This window comes from Pinus tabuliformis, chromosome 5_2 (genome assembly GCF_031772625.1).
Source record: "Pinus tabuliformis cultivar Carrire ecotype Pingquan chromosome 5_2, CPIR1, whole genome shotgun sequence".
Lineage (NCBI taxonomy): Eukaryota > Viridiplantae > Streptophyta > Pinopsida > Pinales > Pinaceae > Pinus > Pinus tabuliformis.
Window position 1 is genome coordinate 438,630,584 of NC_142306.1, and position 17,414 is coordinate 438,647,997.

The window sequence follows — 17,414 nt, forward strand, 5'->3', positions numbered from 1 at the left end:
ATCCATAAATCTCAATGGAGTTACCAACGAAGATGCTGTCGTCCGACTTTTCCCTTATACTCTGCAAGGAGCAGTTGGATCATGGTATTTCTCATTACCATCTGGATCTATCACTAGTTGGGATATCTTCCAAGAACAATTACTGACTTAGTTCGGTGATGATAGGTCTACGGCAACACTGATCCATGACCTGTCTAACCTTAGGGCTAAGTCAAAGGAACCTATCAAAGATTTTAATTCACGTTTTAATAAATTGTTAAATAAAATTCCTACTGCTTCCAAGCCTAGCAAAGAAGTGCGAAGTGAGTGGTACATCTCTGCTTTATTGTCAAACATAGCAATCTTCATTGATAGGGCTAACAAAACAACTTTAGCTGAAAATATGAAAGAAGCAATAATGGTAGAAAAACGTATCATAGCTCTAAAAAAGAAAAACGTGATAGAAGAACGAAAATCCAAGAAGGTTACTTTCAAGGAAGACCCCAAGAAAAAACAATCAAAAGATCCATTCAATTTAGAAGGATTACAAAAAGTTTTGAAAACCATGTCTAATGAAATGGTTGACATTAAGAAACAAGTGGCAGAAACTTCTTCTAAAAAGCCGTACAAGTCTTATAGAATAAATCCTTCAACCGATTCAAAGCCACCAAATGCTATCACAAGTGTTGAATCAGAAGAAGAAGAAGAGGAAATTGTTACCGAAGAACATACCGATGAAGAAGAAGTTGTAGAGGTACAAGGTATGTGGGACTTCATCCTCCCAGATGAAGAAGATCAAGAGGCATCCTCGGTTAGTACTTGAAGTAGAAATCAACTTGATCCTCCTCAACCTACTCCCAAGCCAAAGAGCGCAAGCTCAATGACTAAGGATAAAGTCGTAGCCAAGAAAACGACATCTAAAGCAACTCAAACCAGCCCAGTCCAAACAGATTCATCAACTCCATCAAAAACGCTGATCGGTTCGGATGAAATGGAGTATAATATCATAGAAGACATGAAAAAGACTAGGGCTAACATCAATTTTTACGAATTGAGCAAGTTAAAACACCAGCAAAAGGTACTTTTGAAAGAATTACATGCTATACCTGTTGCACCTTTGCCCGTCGCTGTAATCTCTCAAGCTTCCCATGAAATGGGAAGACCTCCAACTAACGTGATTAATAAAGTTGATCCAAATGACATCGCTTTAATTGGAGGAAGGTCGAGATCTCATACTCCTCCATTTCTTCTTACTTATGAAATTTTCAATAAAAATTTGCATAATTGCTTAGTGGATTCTGGAGCTTCATCTAATATTCTGCCAAAATCAATATGTGCAAAGTTGAATGTTCAACCGCAAAAATTTGTTGTGCGCATAGTTCAGCTAGATCAACCGCAAGTTGAAGTGATCGGCGAATCAAATCAGGTTACCATAAGGTTGTCATCCAATCCAAAGGTATGTCATGTTATCGACATTTTAGTTGTTGATATTCCGGTGGCTCCCTTACAATGGTAAATCAAATTAGATAAAAGTTGAGTGGCTACTCAGTAGATTCTTTCTTAGGAAATTTTATTGCTCATACTTCACCTTACTTAGAACATTCTGTTTTATCTCAAGTAGAAAATTTCTCTCATACAGATAGTTCTAAATGTATTAATTTTATAGATAGTCCTGTAAATAAATCTTTATTTTGGAAATTATTTTTTGATGGTTCTAAGTCTAACGAAGGAGCAGGAGTAGGATGCGTGTTAATCAGTCCAGAGCGAAACAAAACTATGTTAACTTGTAGACTTGAATTCGATTGCACCAATAATACCGCAGAATACAAGGCTTTAGTCCAAGGATTATACAAAGCAATCAAATTAGACATCAAATATATTCAATTTTCCGGAGATTCTGAAATTGTAATCAGACAGGTACACAATACTATACATTGTTTATCAGGTCATCTAAAGCATTACCAATCTTTAGTTCAAGATCTAACTAAACACTTTATAGCATTTAATATTTCATCAATTCCAAGACTCCGGAATGCTAGTGCGGACCTCCTAGCTAACGTAGCTTCCAAGCTCATTCCTTCTGAAGACTATAGCCCTGATCGATTTTCAATCGAATTAATCTTTAGAACCTCAATTCTCGATAACATTACCAATTGGAGGATTTTTAACGACGATCCTGATATTGTGAGCTTTCTCACATCTGAAGGATCTTACACCAATCAGATAATTGATGAGGACCAACATGACAGGCAATTGCAACAAGATAGCACTAATAATGCTATACCAAAATTAGTAGTCAAGTTAGAAGACCTTTATGATTTGAAAGATCGATTCAAAAGATCTACCAATTCAAAACTGCAAAGTTCAACTTTGAACTATGAATTAGTAAATCTAGGAACTGATGACAAACCACAAAATATCAACCTAGGCCTTGGCCTAGCTCCTGAAGAAAAACTAGCGTATATTCGTCTCTTGAGACAATACAAAAGTGTCTTTGCTTGGAACTACGATGAACTCAAAACTTATGACACTTTTATCATCCAACATACTATCCCAATGCTAAGCGATGAAAAACTTGTCCAGCAAAAGTTGAGAAAGATCCATCCCAATCTAGAAAACCAGATCAAATCTGAACTTAATAAGTTATTGAAAGCTAAAACCATTTTTCCCGTTCGACATTCCAAATGGGTTTCCAATATGGTTCCCGTTAGAAAGAAAAATGGAGACATTAGAATTTGCATTGACTTTCGAAACCTTAACAAAGCCTGTCAAAAGGATAATTTTCCTTTACCTCCCATGGAGCAAATACTGCAGGTAGTTGCAGGATCATAATTAATGTCCTTCTTGGATGGATTCTTAGGATACAACCAAGTGTTAGTTCATCCCGATGATCAATTAAAAACCACATTCAGAACCAAATGGGGCACTTACGCATATCAAAAGATGCCCTTTGGTCTGATCAACATTGGTGCCACATTTCAGCGAGCCATGGACATCGCATTCAAAGGATTAGTTAGCAAATCAATGGTAATCTACTTGGATGATATAACTGTATATTCCAAGAAACGAGGCAATCATCTTAGAGATTTAAAACAAATCTTCCAACGTTGTCAAAGGTATGGAATTTCACTTAACCCGAAAAAATCCTTTTTCGCATTAAGTGAAGGAAAATTTCTTGGATTCATAGTGTCAAAATCTAGAATTCATATTGATCTTGACAGAATCAAGGAGATTTCCGAAATACCCCTACCTCACAACAAGAAATCTATGCAATCTTTCCTGGGCCAGATTAATTTTGTAAAGAAATTTGTTCCAAATTTTTCAAGAATCATGTCTCCTTTACAAGCAATGATTAAAAAGAACTCAAACTTCAAATGGGGCCAAGAGGCATTCAATCTAATAAAACAAGCAATTATTAATGCTCCATCTTTAGCAACTCCAAATTTTTTCGATCCTTTTACTTTATATACATTTGCCTCTGATAGATCATATGATGCGATACTCACTCAAGCAAATCAAGACAAGGCAGAAGCTCCAATTGCTTTTTTCAGTTAAAATTTACAGGGTGTTGAGTTAAATTATTCAGATGTAGAGAAACAAGCTTATGCCGTTTTCAAAGCAATTAAATATTTCAGACCCTTTCTACTTAAAACCCATACAAAAATCATAGTACTGTTTCCAGCGATAAGAAACCTCTTAGTACAGAAAGATATGGGTGAGAAAAGAGCCAATTGGGTTACTTCCTTATAGGAATATGACGTAGAAATCAAACCATCAAGTATTGTAAAAGGTCAAGTCTTTTGTAAAATGCTAGCTGGAGCATCACTTATTTCCAAAATGCCATCTACAGAGATACAAATGTATGAGGTAAGCCTAAACGATGTTGAATCATTATATGCTGATATCATATTTTATCTAAAGAATGGATATGCTCCTTCAAACCTCGATCATACCAAGAAAAGAGCTCTAAGGTTGAAGGCTAAACAATATCAGCTCGTGAACGATGTTCTTTTTAGAATAAATTATGATTATGTTCTCCTTAGATGTCTTGAGAAATCTGAAGCTGAAAAAGTCTTGTAGGAACTCCACGATGGGCCAGCAGGCAAACACTATGCTGGAGATGCTACTGCACATAAATATTACGCGCAGGCTATTATTGGCTCACATTATTCAAAGACTCACATAACTACGCAAGGAAATGTCAAGTTTGTCAAACCGCTGCTGGGAGACAAAAGAAACCATCATTTCCGCTGCAACCGGTCAACATTGAGCAGCCTTTTGATCAATGGGGATTGGACATAATAGGTGAGATCGTTCCTCACTCCTCTAAATAGCATAGATATATCCTTACAACAACAGATTACTTTACTAAATGGGTAGAAGCAGTTCCTTTCAAGATGGCTAATGCCGAACACATCATCGAGTTCATAGATCAATTCATAATCACCAGGTTTGGGTTGCCTTTTGCTTTAATGTTTGATAATGCATCATATTTTTCTGGTAATGCAATGACTGAATTTGCACTCAAAAGGGGTTTCAAACTTAAATACTCTGCCAATTATTACCCACAAGGGAATGGATTAGCTCAATCTACAAATAAAAAATTAATCAGAATCATTAAGTGAACCATTGATCAAAATCACAAAAATTGGCACGTCTTTAATATATGCTTTATGGGCAGATCGAATAACGCAGAAAGCCTCCATTGGAACTTCTCCCTTTAATTTAGTTTATGGGAAAGAAGTGGTTCTTCCAACTCATTTAGCAATTCCCTCTTTGGCCTTAGTTCAATATATTGATGAAGCACCAACTTCTTCCTTACAACTAAGGCAACTGGAAATCGCAGAAGTCATAGGTCCATCTACTTTTATGTTACAGGATTTAACAGGAAAAAGAGAATCTTTACCTATTAACGGACAGATCCTCAAAAAATATTTTCCATAGGAGATCATTCTTCTATCTTGTAGATTAGTTTTATATTTTTTATTTTCATAATAAAACCAGTTGTAAATGGTTACATTCGGAATTCACGAAAAAGACACAAATTCTCTGTTAGATTTTGTTTTTTCACTTGTATAAATAGAATTCTTTTAGAAAATTGATCGTTATCACTGAAAGGTACAGTTAAAGGCTCTAGGCCTAGAAATGATACTATTTTCAACTTTGTAAATTTTGATGAAAAGCAACCTTTAGTGGGAAATTGTTTTATCTCAGTCCAATGAAAGGTATCAATAACAAAACGAAGATTCTCTATAGAAAATCTCTTTCCAAAAAACTCTACCATTGTCGTCCAAAGCTATCTTAAGGAAACAATGACTTCCTCTCCACCTAGGAAATCACAACGTTCAAGGAATAATCCAATGATACACTTTAACTTAAGGAGTAAGAGGTCTCATCACGAGCTGACTTATCATGATCATAGATATTATAGCTTGCTGACTTTGCCAATACTACATACCACAACAGGGAAATGACTCAAAGATTGTTGCAATCAAAAGGCAAGGGGTCTCATCACGAGCCAGCTTGTTCAACAAAGTTATAATCAACTGAATGGCACTGTCATAAATTGGCTACCAAACCAAGACATTGTTCTTTAAGGTTAAAAAAGAAAAATGAAAGCAATAACTGTAAATATGGATTTCTCTTTGAAAATTGTATATTTCCCTAAGTGGGATATAGGATCATTGCTGGGTAACAGGTAACCCTGTCGAGGCTATAAATGCCTGCTGGCAGTAGAGGCTCTACCTACGACAAATGAGCATATTTAAAACTGATTTACAAAGAAGGCTTTGTTTTTATCTTTATAAACCAAGTAGTGACTGATATAGATACAAGGACTAGCTTGAGGGAGTAAATAATCAAAATTAAAAATAGAAGAAACGAAATATCATTGATAGGTAAAAGCATAATGTACTTTGTCTTTCTATAATAAAGTTTGATTTTCTAGAAAATTTCCTGTTTTGGAAGTTCAGAAAATTTGAAAGAAAAGTAGAGATAACTGGTTCTTCCAAGTGAATCGCCAATTGTTATGGCCAGCAACAACCCCCTTCTTATTTAGTGTTATTACTAATACCAAATAAGTGGGGACCCTTAGCCAAAAAATTTAAAAATCAATTAGTGCTTGAATTTCCTTTTATCAATAAAACTTACCATCATAAACTTAGGAGAATACCCTTGAAAAATCTAAAAAAACTTAAGTTTTATGATAAGGTAGGATAAAAGCACTCCTTAAGAAATATCGCATCGCAAAAAGGATAATGGATACCTCCTTACAAATACAATTCTAAGGTTGTGAGATCGTGATGCGAAACTTCATCGCATCGCATGCATCAAATATCACTTACACTGAAAAACCTCAAACTACCGATATTCGATGGTGCATATCGCAAATAGCATTTCGCGGAAAACATATTAGCGAATGATTGTCATATGCTATGCTCCTGTGATATTGCGTTAGGGCGATATTGCGATGTTGCGATAATGCGATAAAGCGATAAAGCAATATGAGATAGTGCGATAGAGCGATATTGCGATATGGCGATCTGCGATATTGCGAAGCAAATCGCAAAATCGCTTCATCTCAAATCTTTATGGCTTGTTGTTCTAAAAAGTATTTTCCATAAACCGAGACCTGGTTATGCGCTTTAATACTAATTAATGAGTTATTTGCCAATCATTAATGAAATAGGGTTTCGTGCTTATCAAAGAGCCATTTCACATAAGGTGGTATATTTTATATGTCTTCGGCATTTAAAGCTTTCCCATCACCTTTTCCTTATCATGACTCTCACCTCATTTGTAAACTGCAGGATTAAAGAACAAAGAACGATAAAAAGCAGTATTCAGAAAACTATGGGAAAGAAAGGCAAAGCTCCGAGTTCTGAAGATCAAGAAATGACGCCCTTGTATACAGACACCGCCTGTAACAAAGACTCTGGTATTACTACTTGGGAAGGCATGTATAGTCTACTTAAAGAAGAGAATTCCAAAATAATGGAGGTTACAGCTACTGCAGGCTCACATGGGTCTTTTGAGGCGTCTATTATAGAGCTAGCTTGCTCATTCTTACACCGAATAGCGGCGAGGCCCAAAATTCTTCCATACACGGACATGGTTAAATAAGTACTAGACAACCCTGACATCACAAAGAGACAATTTAAGAGTCGGTGTCAGCGACTTACGGAATCATTATTTCCACAAAATCTAAGCTTTATATCCGCTAACAAAAAGCGCACAAGAGGCAAAAAAATCGCAACAGGGAAGCCCAGATCAAGAAACGAAGGCAATTTCCGATGCGTGATTTGCTGAGCAAAACCTCTTGAAAGGGAAAGCCTCTAATTGCTCAGTCACCTGTAAGCCCAGAAATTTGTAAGAAAGCAACACTAGGGGTAAAAAAGTAAAACTTGAGTCCTAAAACCAGTGATATTTGTCAGAAATATTTTCAAAATGGTATCTACCTAAAGCACAACAACTGTAGACAGGCTGGAGACAGAAAGCTCAAGAAAAGGCAGAATCAATCAAAAGATTAACTAGGTTGAATTGGGATTCTTACTGGGCACATTTGGTAAAACCACACAGCTAGTGCATGACTCTCAAATGTATCATCAATTCTACCGATAAGATGGCGCCAGCTCTTGCCGATGTCGTTTTCGTAGGACAGTTAAAGTTGGAAGTTAGCCAACCGACACTTCTCAAATAAATGCTGAACATTTGCGATTTCAAGGAACAGATACAGAAACAGTTAGTTGTTAGTTTTTATTTTAGATTCAGTGTTAGTATTAATTTTGCTTTATTTTTGCCTGAAATGAGGATGGTCATTTAAACCGTATCCTACATTTTTGTAATAAGTTATTTTTAGATTTAGTTAGTAGTATTTAAACCCTTCGCATGCATTTAGAGAGGGGTCCTGAAATTTGTCAAAAACTTGTCCTCAGAACATGCACTTTTGCACCCTCCGAGGAGGTTTTGATGAATGAATGGAACAAGATTTATTGATATCTGCATTTAATATCTACTACTGATGTTCCACTTCTGTACTCTTAGTGGATGTTGGATTAAGAAGAGATAAATCATTATCGCTTGAAGCTCATGAGTAGGACTAGTTATAAATGGTACTTCTATCTCTTAACTATTTCTGCCTTTTGTGTTAAAGTGATATTTATGTTCAATTGTTTATATATTGATGCGTGAATGCTTGAGTTATCATTTGGCACTTCTATACAGTGATAGCTATTTATTTATGCTTAATGTATGAGTAGCTTATTATGCGATATGTTTTTCACAACTGTTTCGTCTAACTTTTTATACGAAGTGGTTTATCTCTATTGAATTCTTTTCTTGTAATAGTTGAATGATTTTTATTACCAATTGTTATTTAAAATCATTTTAGATCGCATAACAGAAAGATTACACCCCGGGTTAGTGTAGAATTAGATATTTCTGTTTATTAGAATACAATTGCATGTTATTAGATTAGAGTTAAAGTAAAAGCATTTCACTTAGGAACTTTTAGAAAGGAAATATCAAATTTCAACACACACACACACATAAATTAGGAAACTGGTCCCATATCCCCAGTCGGACCCACTATACCAAACAGAAAAGGAGTTGCTAACCAAGGTCTGGACTGGGTGGGTATCCCCCTTGTTGTAGACCCAATTTTTGGGGCTTCAACACTTGGCAATAGGAGAAAAAATATTACCAAAATCGATTCCCAACACCCGGGAATAACCTTTTGCTACCAACCGAGCTTTGTATTTCTCCACCTTTCCTTCTGCATTTTTCTTCTTTTTGAAAACTCATTCGCTGCCTATGGGTTTCCTTCCAACTGGCAACTCCACCAGATCCCAAGCCTCATTTTTGTGCAAAGATGCCATTTCATCAACCATGGCCTCTTTCCAGAGTTTTTCATCCTCTGAATCCACTGCTTCCTTCATAGTTCTGGGATCATCATCAGTAACAGAAAAAGCAAAATTTGAACAAAAAGCAAATGGACTATACCTTTCTAGTTGCTTTCGTTCTCGAACTAATCTTCTCACACCTAGAGTTTGTGGCTCTTCATGTTCTAATTCCTCCTTTGTTGTAGAGTCTAATTCTTCCTCCTTTAGCTCAAACTCTATCTTCTCAGGTTCCTTTGGTTGGACTTCATGTTTAATAACATCTTTTACCTCTCTAAACACTACATCTCGGCTATAGACAACCTTTCTTGTTACTGGGTTCCAAATCTTATAACCCTTTAAACCATCCTTATACCTAATAAAGATGCACTTTTCAGATTTACTATCCAATTTGGTTTGTTTCTCCTTTGGAACATGTACATACGCATCACATCCAAATACCCTCATATGTGAAAGAGAGGGTTTCTTACCAATCCATACCTCTTGAGGAGTCTTGTCCTCCAACGCTAATGAAGGTGACCTGTTGGTTAAGTAACATGCAGTATCCACTGCCTCTGCCCAAAATTCCTATCCTAACCTGGCACCAATGAGCATGCTTCTTGCCCTTTCCATCAACGTCTTGTTCATTCTTTTTGCAACTCCATTTTGCTGATGTGTATATGGAGTAGTCTTCTGCCGTGTTATACCATACTTCTTACATAATTCTTTAAATTCCTTGCTGCAAAACTCTCCACCATTATCTATCCTCAGCACCTTTATCTTCTTCTCTGTATGATTTTCCACGAGAGCCTTAAATTCTTTAAACCTATCAAAGACTTCATATTTCTTCTTAAGGAAATATATCCATGTATTCCTTGAGAATTCATCTATAAATTATACATAGTACACATACTTACCCATTGATGGAACCTTCATAGGTCCAAACACATCACTGTACACAAGCTCTAATATCTATTTCATCCTCTTACTACCAAAGGGGAAACTCACTTGATTCTGCTTCCCATATACATAATTTTCACAGAAATCAAAATCCAGAGAGCTATTACTCATACCTTCTACCATACCTTTACCATGAAGTATTCTAAGGCCCTCCTCTCCAATATGTCCAAGCGATTGATGCCACCGCATGGTCTTCTCTCCAGAGACCACTAGATTTTCTACTCCACTTTGAGGAACCACAGAACTGTTGCACCCATCAATAACAGTGCTACCTTGCAACTTGTACAAAGTTCCAATCCAAACTCCCCGCATCAATACCAGTGCTCCCCGAACCATCTTGTAGGTATCCTTCTCGAACACTATTTTCACACCTGCATCATCTAGCTTGCTTACAGAAATCAATTTCTGGCCAATGCAACAATATGTAGAACACTCGGAAGTGTTCTAACCCTTCCACCTTGCAACTTCAACTTTACTTTTCCGCGACCAACAATTCTAGCCTGCTTATCATCCCCTAAGAAGACATCACCACCATCATATTTCTCATACTCGCAGAACCATTCTCTATGGGGAGTAAAGTGAAAGGATGCACCTAAGTCAATCAACCATGCCTCATGATCTACATGTGTACTTGAAGAAGCCAAGTACACATCCCCACCTTCATTTGAGGTGGTTTTCACCTCTGCAGAAGGAGCATCATCAGATCCCTTTCCTTTATCAAGAGTTTTTAGATTTACAGTCCCTTTTATAGTGCCCTTCCTTTCCGCATTTCCAACACACCACCTTTACAAGTTTTCATGGAGAATTAGATCTCCCTCTAGATTTAGATCTCCCACTTGATGACTTATTTTTGTTTCTGTTTTGGGACCATCCTCATACAGATAAGGCATCACCATTCTGGCTCTCCATATTTTTCCTTCTCATCTCCTCCGTCAGCAAGGATGAGACTATTTCATCAAACTGCAAGGCAGTTGCATTGCTACCTATTGCAATAACCAAACTATCCCACGAATCTGGTAGAGAACACAACAAATTGATGCACTTATCTTCATCTGAAATTTTAATATCAACAGATGCTAACTGACTTACCACAGTATTAAATGCGTTCATATGCTCTTTCACTGAGTCTCCACCTTTCATCCTCAGGTTATACAACTTTTTTCGCAGAAATAGTTTATTCACCAGAGACTTAGATTGGTACAAAGTCCCTAACTTGTCCCACAAATATGCATTCAACAATACTAAATCTGAGACACACAATCATATTGTGCTCTTTGCCTTCCGATCCAACTTCTTCCATTCTTCATCGGACACTCTCGTTGGTTTAATACTCGGATCTAACGCGATCCACTAATCTTTATCCACCAAAAAATCCTCCATCTTGAGTTTCCACAACTCAAAACTACAGCCATTAAATTTCTCCATCTCTATCTTTCCATTGCTCACCATCTTCTTTCACCACCAGAATCGATCTTACAGGTCTCCCACTGAACAAGGTCTACCATAGGCCCGAGCAAAACCCCTCAGCAACAAAGGCGTCCCCTTGAAGCCAAAACAACTCTGATACCAAATGTAGGTTTTAACCCCATACAGAAATTACCTGCATACGAATTCTAAAACACAGAAAATAAACAATGCAAGAGCATAACACATAAAACACATATACACAGAGATTTTCCCCTCCCAAAACCGGGACTACCAACTTGATTTTTCATTATATTCCTTTCAATGTTATAATACATATTTATACATGCCGAAGCATCCAATACAATGGACCAAAAAACCATCGCGTTCAAAAAACATGTGCGAAAATCATGCACAAAACCACAGGTGGGTCCACCCAACCTAACATAGGTTCCAAAACCAAAATTTTCTGGGGCACTGCCCCGGACCCCATAGAGTGGGGTTATGGGTACCCCTCACACCCCCTGTGACCTCCCCCGCTCTGACCCCTAGTTATTTACGTGGGCTAGTCGTGGAAAAAATATAACGCAACCCAACAGTTGTCACCAGTAAGGGATGGTTTTTCTATTGAAATTATTTATAGGTCATTTGTTTCCTGATAATATTACTAATTTTCACATCTTCAATGACAATTAATAGATACTGGATTTTATGGTGAATGTTGAAGTATTCAAAGATGTAGTTATTAACGAAGATGAGCATGAAAAAGCTTTGTAGGGCACAGCCCAAGCGAGAAAAGGAAACCCCATGCCAATTGGTGTGGTGTCATTGGAAAAGTTGTATGACCTGCAAAATCACTTTAAGGGACCAATCAACACAAAGACTCACTACTTCACTCTATCTCACAAACAAATAAATCTTGTTACAGAAGAAGATATAAAGTTTGTGAATCTTAGTACTTGTTGTACACCTTAAGAGCGACAAGCTTTCATTTACCTCTTTAAGCAGTACTGAGATGTTTTTTCATGGACATATTGATGAGCCTCATCATTGGGTAACTATATGGACCTTAATTCACCTCCTAGCTTAGTCAAATCAACTCTTCTCATAATTTATTACATATTTTGATTGTATTTTGTTTAATGATACAAGTCAAAGTGAGATATTATGCCTAGTGGACTAATATGCATTGAATGCAGGTTTGTGAGAGAAAATCATGGATTTTTGGCTAATTAAGGGTTGGAACTCGAATGAGACAAGGATAAGAGATTGTAGGAGGTAGATCCTCCTCATTTACTCCTCCCTCATTCGAATATTCCTCCATCAATCACACTATCTCGGAGTATAAGCAGCCAAGTCATTGAGATCAAAAGGCAGTCGAGCAAGTGAGAGTGAAAGAGCTAATTTATCTCGATTTTGGGAGCCGAGCTTCCCTAGATTTAAGGAAGTCGTTGGAGACTTCAGTTGTATAAATAAATATTCATAGAGCCTCATTAGGATTTGAATTTTTGTTGTAAAAACACTAGTCATTTTCAAGTTCAAGACTGGTGGAAGACATTGTTATGTAATTTTCTATTTTGATAATAAGAATGAGAAATTCCTTGATCCAGCACTAAGTTAACTCAGAGAGATCAAGATCTTGGGTTAGGGCCCAATCCTATTAGAAAATGCTCCTCTTCTTGTATTTTTATGCTTAGATTGATTTCATAGATTAATGGTTTAATTGTCTTTAGAACTATTCCATTACAAGTAGTGTAGATCTGATTAGTTTGCTTCCATTTGTGCTTTACTTCAGAAGTAATTTAGAAGAGGTAAAGGAACATCAAAAGTCTATCAATAGGTGGTTTTGGCATCACTCCTTCATTCAGGGATCATGGTTTGAGAAAAGAACTCCTATGCAGCTCCAAAAAGACAGAATTCTAGTTTCTCATGGAATTTAGGGTTTTTTGTACTTAGGCTAGCATTTGATTAGTTTACAAGAGTAGGATTTAGTTATAATTTCTTCTATATTCAGTCTTACATTAGATCTCATCCATGTTCCATCTTATTCTGCAAGTTTTCCTCATGCATGAAGTAGGCAGTTAGATCATGAAATTTTGTTTTCCTAGATCATTGAAATTCTTCTTGTTTACATGATTTTTGGGTAAATGTCAATGTTTGATGCAACGCAGGTGTTTCAGAAGTGCAGAGAGATTTCATAGACAACAAACTCATTCCAACTTCATCCATCCATGATCATTCTTTGCTTTCACTAAGACCCTCACCAATTTCATCATTTTACAAGGAAACTTCTCCAAACTTGTTGAGCAAATCCAACCATCTCCCAACCTTGGTTTTGAGTTCTGAAGTGGTCCTAGGAACTCCCTTGCCTCATTCCATCCACTAACCACCTTCCCTAAACCTTCCATCACCTTCAACACCCATACTTATTCTCTCGGATGTATCCTATAGAAATACAGGGGATCCTATAGGTTTTCAGGACATTGCTTAGAACACATTAGGACATCCTGTAGGTTTTCCTGTAGTGGCTTGTTTTGAGGCTGGATTAAGGGAAAAACCTCTAGGAAGCTAAAAAATTTCACCACATCGCCAAAAGAGATTAGATTTCACACTTTCACATATAAAAAAAGACAAAAATAAAAACATATTTATTTTAGTCATTTACATGCACAACAGTAGAACGTTTGATGCTTTGAATTTACATGCTTAGGAAAAATTTGCATACATGTTAACTTACAATTCTTTTAAAGCATAGCCTCTTAGTAGTTATTTGGAAAATGGTGTGTTTTAGCATTTGATTTCAGTGTTTTTCTTTACTACAGTAGACAAGTTTTCTCTTAGAGTAGATTTCTCTTTCCCTCATTGGTAATCAGCTTATTCTGAATCCATAGAAGTCTCATCTGAAAAACCTTAGTGGTCTATAGCCATCTTAGAAGTGACAAAGAGTAGATCCATCACATTTACTTGTGTATATAGCACTGTCACCTCCAAGTTTGTACGAACCCTGGGTTGATAAAGTAAAGTTGGTAGCCCTAGGAGTTGCAACATTCTTGCTACAATACTAGTGCTCATCACATACGATGATCTTAAGACTTACGGCACATGAATAATCTGGTAAGTGATTCCAATTAAGGAAGGGGCCAAGCCTTTTCAATAGAAACTGTGGAAAGTTCATCCAAATCTTGAGCCCCTCATTCAGAAAGAGTTGAGAAAATTGTTGGATCCTTGAATCATATTTAGATTTTTTCAATCAACATGGGTCTATAATTTGGTTCCAGTAAGGAACAATTACGGGGAGATACACTTGTGGGTTTATTTTCGCAATCTGAATGGTGCCTTAGACAAAGATAATTATCTAGTGTCATCAATGGAGTAGATTTTTCTAATAGTATCAGGGTCTGAAATGTTTCATTGTAGGATGGCTTTCCGGGATACAACCAGGTTCTAGTGGCAGAACTTAACAGGCACAAGATTACATTTAGAACGAAGTGGGGTATATTTTCCTTGAAAAGAATTCCTTTTGGACTTGTCAATGTAGGTGCTACTTTTCAACACACTATGGAAATCATATTTCCTGGTTTAATTGGACAGAGAATTATCATTTACTTAGATGATGTGGCGGTGATTTTGAAAAGAATATCTGATCACTTGCGTCACTTGAAGAAAATTTTCAAGCGATGTCACAAATACAGGATATCTCTTAATCCAAAGAAGAACATTTTCACAGTGTTTGAGGGAAATATCTTTGGCCATATTATCGCAAAGAGTGGGATTAAAGTGGACCATGAATGGGTCAAAACCATCAATCAAATTCCATTCTCGGCGAAAAAGAAAGCTATGCAGTCCTTATTAAGGAAAATCAATTTCCTTCTGTTGTAGCAGCTATAAACACCCTCCAAAATTTTGGCCTGCACCCAATTTCGGAGCCTCCCTTGAGAGTTTCACTTGATGACTACACACACTCGAGATCACTCCGTGAGCTCGTGTGAGTCTTTGCACCCACCTTGCTTGATCAATTCACCATAGTTTTTGCATGTTGATGTCAAAGTCATGCTTGTGACCATGTTCTAGATATACTCAAAGTCTTCGCTTCGTGTGTACTTGTTGTGTTTGCTATGAAAACATATGTCACACTCACACATAGAGTCACATTCATTGTCATGTAAGCATCATCATAGTAGACCCATGATCAATCACAACTGTTGCACTTATCACTTACATTGTCAGTCAATGTTGTTGAGCATGTGTGTCTGGATGGTTTGAGTCATCTCGTCTTCAAGTCATGTAAGTGTGTGTTTAAAAGACCATGTATGTATATTTTTCTCTTTCACACACTTATTGACTTTGTTGAAGTTCTAACGATCGGATTCCCGATCGGATTCCCCTCTGACAGCCAGACCATCACCCCTCCATTGAATCGATCGATTGCCACCCAGAACATCGCAGCAGCACCAAGAAACCCATTTCAATTTGCGTTGTCCACAAGAAAATCAATCATCCTTCATGTTGGTCAACCAAAGATTTTTCCCCGGCAGCCACCCCGGGACCGACTCCCCTCAAAAATTACGTAGAAGTTGTAGATCGTGCCCGCTCCACTAACTGAGAAAATTGTGCAGAGAGACTGGACAGGCACCCAGTGCTCATCCCTGTCTCCCTCAGAAAATTGCATAGTGTTTCCAGCCAGCTGTCCCAACTGTCGAATGCTGCTCACCCAGAAAATTGCACAGTTTTCATGAGCAAGTCCTCTGCTTCCCAGCAGTGTGCTCAGCCCAAAAACTGCGCAGAGGTGACCAGCAAGCCAGCCTCCCAGCATCAATGCAATTTTTCCCACCAGCAGCTCCTAACAACCGACTGATAGTTCCCTCCAGGAATTGCGCAGATTTTGTTGCCAAGCTCCAGCAGTTGACTGCTAGTTCCCTCCAAGAATTATGTAATTTTTGCTGCCAAGCTCTTGGAAGTTGACTTCCAATTCCCATCAGGAATTGTGCAATTCTTTTCTTCCAGTGACCCAGCAACTGACTACCAATTCCCCTTAGGAATTGCGCAATTTTCCCGCTGCCCGCTCGTTCTAGAAATTGCGCAGATTTTTCCTGCCCAGCCTTTCCGCAGCCCGAACTTTATCTCTCAAAAACTGCGCAATTTTGTCCTCCATCTGAGCCAAACCCCGTGGACAGTCACTCTCGATCTAGATTGCCCATATTCATCACACAATGACCCCTTTGCAATTTTCATCAGCAGTGCCCGGAGCCTCCATCTCGCCTTGCAACCTTGTCACCTCTCCCAGTCACCTACATCTAAAATGATCATGCATCACAGTAGACTAGGAGGTTTATGGATTTTTTGTCATCTCGTCATGAGTGACTACAGACACAGGTACACAAAAAAACATGGTGTGACGACAGATGGGATGAACAAAGGGAGCACATGCAGAAGGACAGGTTCACCAACGCACAAACAGACGATGCATGCAAAGGGATTTTCTCGCGAATAGATGATCATGCAAAGATGTGTTCGTGGACGGACGAATAAGCAAACATGCAATATGTGTTCATGAATGGACGGATGGATGAACATGCACCTTTCATGAATGGACGAACGTATCAACTTTCAAACTTACCAACATACAAGCAAGGAGAAATGTGTGAATACAACATCAAGTGAACCAATGACCATCGAAGACTCCACGCACTTTTCCATGCGGAGGTGAAGCTGTGACACACCATGAGGACATCCATTACCCAGCAGCACTGCAGCTTGACATGCTGACCATCAGCAACACGAATGTACCAACACTGTCATGTCGATTCATGTCATGAGACATTGTCCACATCTCTACTGTGGGCCATAGTGTCAATCAATGTAATATAACGTGGGAGTCCAAGAGACCCACTTGTTGTAAAAAGAGTCATGTAAAGTCAAAAAGTCATGGAAGTCAAACAACCATGAGGGTAGTTGAACAACCACAAGGGTAAATTTCACCCTTGGCTATAAATATCCCCTCATTTGTACATGCAAAGGAATTTTTCACCTCAGCTCCTTTTGCATATCCTTGAGAGTCTATACTATTTTCTTGGAGGAGTAAGTAGTGGCTCCAATGCCCCGCATGTGGGGTTAGTGATGTATGGTGTAACGATGTGTCTTGAAAATTTTGCTTAATTCAAAAGCCTGCTCACAAGCCAACATGTTTTCACACAT